The sequence below is a fragment of the Hemibagrus wyckioides genome, unplaced genomic scaffold, assembly GCF_019097595.1.
Source record: "Hemibagrus wyckioides isolate EC202008001 unplaced genomic scaffold, SWU_Hwy_1.0 Contig12, whole genome shotgun sequence".
Classification (NCBI taxonomy): domain Eukaryota; kingdom Metazoa; phylum Chordata; class Actinopteri; order Siluriformes; family Bagridae; genus Hemibagrus; species Hemibagrus wyckioides.
Genome location: NW_026690772.1, coordinates 419,143 through 423,741, shown reverse-complemented (window position 1 = coordinate 423,741; position 4,599 = coordinate 419,143). Strand labels below are relative to the sequence as shown.

Below are 4,599 nucleotides of genomic sequence, written 5' to 3'. Positions count from 1 at the left end.
TGGCAGCGGTGGGATTTGAACCCACGCCTCCGAAGAGACTGGAGCCTAAATCCAGCGCCTTAGACCACTCGGCCACGCTACCCAAGGGCTAAGCACTTATAGACCTCTGTGGAGAGCACACTGACATACTGTCTGGGTGTGTGGTACACAGGCTGCACAGATGAGGACAGACAAACTGTGCAGAGGGTGAAAAACAGCTCAAAAAATCATCGGCTGCCCTCTGCCCTCCCTGGATGACATGTCCAGGTCCTGCTGCCTCAGCAAAATCAAGGCCATCACAGGAGACTCCTCACATCCTGCTCATCACTTGTTTGACCTGTTGCCATCTGGGTGGCACTTCAGGTCAACAAAGTCTCACACCACCAGACTTACAAACAGCTTCTTCCCCTGGGCCATTCGGACTGCAAACAATCACTGAACACACACACATTCTACCTAATAAAATGTGCAATTCTACTGTGCACTTTAATCTGTCTGTGAATTGAGTACAAGTTATAACTTAATATTGGCTTTGCACAAATTAGATTTCAAGCAAATATATAATTGGGAACATTTTGTTGCAGCTTTATGAATGTTCTGCTTATATTACAGTAGCCCTTTAAAAAAGGGTACAAGTATGCATATGTATGAAAGGAGAGTCCATAACCTGAGGTACTGAGATATTGAGAAGGGTTCAGTGAATTAATTCTATTTTTACATATGTTTCTTTATTGACATGCACAGCCAATTATTACAACATTATTACAACAATACTAATTCTAACAAAGTCCTGAATATGTACAATATGGCTATATTTGTGGACACCTAACCATCACACCAGTATGTGGGCATTCTCCAACCTGCTGCACAATTGTATAGGATGTTTTTATATTCTTACAAAAACATGTTCCAGCTCAATGAAGATGTTTATTACAAGTTTGGTGTGGAATAAAATGAGTTACCTGCACACAGCCCTGAACTCAAACCCACTCAACACTTTGGGATGAATTAGAATTCTGACTGCACCCCAAGCCACACATGCCTGATGTTTTAGGGCTGTATGGACACATGGACATACAGTATCTCACAAAAGTGAGTACACCCCTCACATTTTTGTAAATATTTTATTATATCTTTTCATGTGACAACACTGAAGAAACGACACTCTGCTACAATGTAAAGTAGTGAGTGTACAGCCTGTATAACAGTGTAAATTTGCTGTCCCCTCAAAATAACTCAACACACAGCCATTAATGTCTAAACCATTGGCAACAAAAGTGAATACACCCCTAAGTGGAAATGTCCAAATTGGGCCCAAAGTGTCAATATTTTGTGTGGCCACCATTATTTTCCAGCTTTGCCTTAACCCTCTTGGGCATGGAGTTCACCAGAGCTACAGGTTGCCATATATTTACAAAAATGTGAGGGGTGTACTCACTTTTGTGAGATACTGTATATTGCCACTTACTGAACAATCATCTAATTTTTAATATTATTAGTGTATATTTTGCAACAAGTTTGAAGTAATATCTAAATAAAGCTAGTCTAAGTAGATTGATTGATAATGTTAAATTGTCCCTAGGTGTGAATGGGTGAGCAAATGGCTGTGTGTGTGTGTGTGTGTATGTGTGTGTGTGTGTGTGTGTGTGAAAGAGAGAGAGAGAGAGAGAGAGAGAGAGAGAGAGATAAACAATTATTTTTTTTTTCAATTATATTTCTGCACATATTTGGTAAGTTCAAAAACAATTTTTTTTGGTGTTAAGGTTTTTCTCTTCAGTGAACACAAGATGGCGCAGTCACTTATCTTAATCTTGGTCTAGAACTAGAGCACAACACAACCTGCTCACATTCTCTGAGACATAGAGTATACTTGTTCTTCTATCATACATACTGCTGATATAATATCCTAACCCCTGCCCTGGTTACTCTTAGTGCCTAAGCTAATTTCAGAGATACCATTCTGTTTAAACAACACAACTGTCCACTTAACACTAAACTGTCATAAGAATAAATAATCATCTAATGTCATTTCTTTGGCACCTGCTGTGTCAGAAACATTAAAAACTAGAAACTTATATGTGAATGTGCCTTTATTCTTCTTTCTCTTCTTCTGATGCTACTGTGAGTACAGGAAAGTTTTATTTTTCAGATTTAACTGTTAGAGCTGAGAAATAAGGGATTAATTCAACCTTAATTACCAAGGGAAAATACTCATTTCTTCCTCATTCTTAAATAAATCATATTCTCTTCCACTTAGTGTTTCTAACATTAATCTGCCTGCTGGTGTTTACACAAACTTTCTCTAATTTAGAGATATCACTAACATGTAAAATAACATAAATACATTTAATTTCCTACTTTCAGTATGTGTTTACTTAAATGTCCTCTGGACAGGTTCCCCATATGAGGCTGAATGTAAAGCCAGGATGTTTCAGTAAGAATCAACAATCTGACAACAACATTGGTGACACTGTCATGTGATGCTGTGGGGTGGAGCAATTTTGAAGCTTTATGGTGTTAACATATTAGATTACAGAAAGATCTCCACTATTTTCACTGAGCTAAGACCAGTCATCATGTTCACTGTTATATTCATGTATCTGTGGATTTCACTAGGTGAGTTAACATTGACTTTTTGTTATTACAGAAATATTAACTATATTATATTAAATATTAGTCTGTGTGGTGATGCAGTGTGAAAATGCAGAGTGTGGGTCTGACTTAAGTATTTCCTGTTGATTATTTAAAGGTTAAAAACATTATGTTCTCTTCTCTATGACAGGTGACTCCATGGCAGATTCAATAGAGCCACATTTCACTCCTGAAGCTGTAGATGAAGGTGACAATGTTACTCTGTCCTGCAAATACAAAACAAGTCGTACATCAGACTACCTGCACTGGTACAGACAATATCCAAAATCTACACCTGAGTTCCTTCTTATTGTTAACCAAAAAGGAAATCTAATTTCCAACACTGACCCAAGAATGTCTGCTAAAGTTGATGATAAAACTAAACAAGTGGATCTGATCATCTCCTCTGCTGCTGTATCAGACTCTGCTCTATACTACTGTGCTCTGGAGCCCACAGTGACAGGAAATCCAGCTCCACTGTACAAAAACTTTCACACAGTTTTGTTATATTGAAAGAAGTTTTGCCAATGATTTAGAGAAAGTTACATGTCCTTTTGGGGGATTCTCTCTTTCTCTCTACTGATCAGGGTCGTGGTTGATATGGAGTTTGTCCCACACATGAGGTAGGAAACACCCTGAATGGGATGTCAGTCCTTTGCAGAGCTCCATACACAAACCCTTTCACATACTTATTTACACATAGTGAATTTATTAGTAAATTTATTACTGTCATGTTTTTTGGAGGTGATGCAAAACTGTACACAAACTGACAGTAACCTGAACTCATCATCAAACTGGGGATCCTGAAGCTGTGATGCAGCAACACTACCTGCTGTGTCACTGTGCTATCACACTGTTAAAATCCTTCTGCTTAAAGTGTTTTCTTGTAGTGTGGTGTTGTGTCATTGTTATAATAAAGAACAATTACTTATTTTAAGTATTATGTATTTTGACAGCCCAACTTTAACAAGCCATAAACATATTTCACCAAGCAATGTTTAAATCTTTTATTTACTTTATAATCCTGCATAGACTGTTGTCACTGAACCTTTCATACTACACAATTGTAATTGCATGTGATAAGTTTATTGGTGTAATAGGGGTGTGTTCATGAAAATGTGTGTGTGTCTGTGTGTGTGTGTGTGTGTGTGTGTGAAAGAGAGAGAGAGAGAGAGAGAGAGAGAGAGAGATTTTAAATTGCTAAATTATAAAACTATTTATTAATGTGTTGTGTTTTTCTCTTCAGTGAACACAAGATGGCGCAGTCACTTATCTTATTGTGGGTCTAGAACTAGAGCACCACACAACCTGCTCACATTCTCTGAGATGATGGAAGCTACTTTTCACAGTAAACAGTTGTGACATAGAGTTTACTTGTTATTCTACTAAATAGTTTATTTATATTCTTCTTTATAATGGGCAGTTTAGCAGATTAAATTGGGCTGACCGATGAAGATGCCAACATTGTCAGAAAAGGAACAGACTCTGTTATTCTAAAATGTTCATACGAGTCAAGCAGTGATTACACTGAGCTTTACTCTTCCTTTCCTTTTACCAACTTAAGAGTCATGCTTTTCTCACAAGATGGAGATATTTACACTTTTACATTCACTTCATCATCATCCTTTCACATTAACCATCATTTAACCATCAAATGTAATATTTTAATGGACACAATATTAGAGGTTAACTAATGTTGTATTGTTTGTAGAATAAAGCCCAAACTGCACTTCACTAACAACTCCTCATACAGCTAGTCTGTTGTGTAACTGGTTATTATTGCATGGACCCAGTGGACACTGTGGATCAGAAACCCAGGAAACGCTCTGTTCTGGACATTCTTGTACCATTAAAGTTAGAATATTAATGCTACATTTGATTTATTTGGTTTATTCTAGATGGAATCTGAAAAATACATGCAAACAACATGACTATGTCAAATGGATTAGTTTTAAATGTTATGTTTGCTTACTTTAGAAACTAGTTTGG

The 4,599-nt window shown here is 37.1% G+C and overlaps 1 non-coding gene across 1 annotated transcript; it reads right to left on the bottom strand.

The window, feature by feature from the left end:
- trnal-uag (transfer RNA leucine (anticodon UAG)) lies at positions 1–82 on the bottom strand. The gene has a single exon. It is a non-coding gene; the product is annotated as a tRNA-Leu (tRNA).
- Between the last annotated feature and the right edge of the window lie 4,517 nt (positions 83–4,599).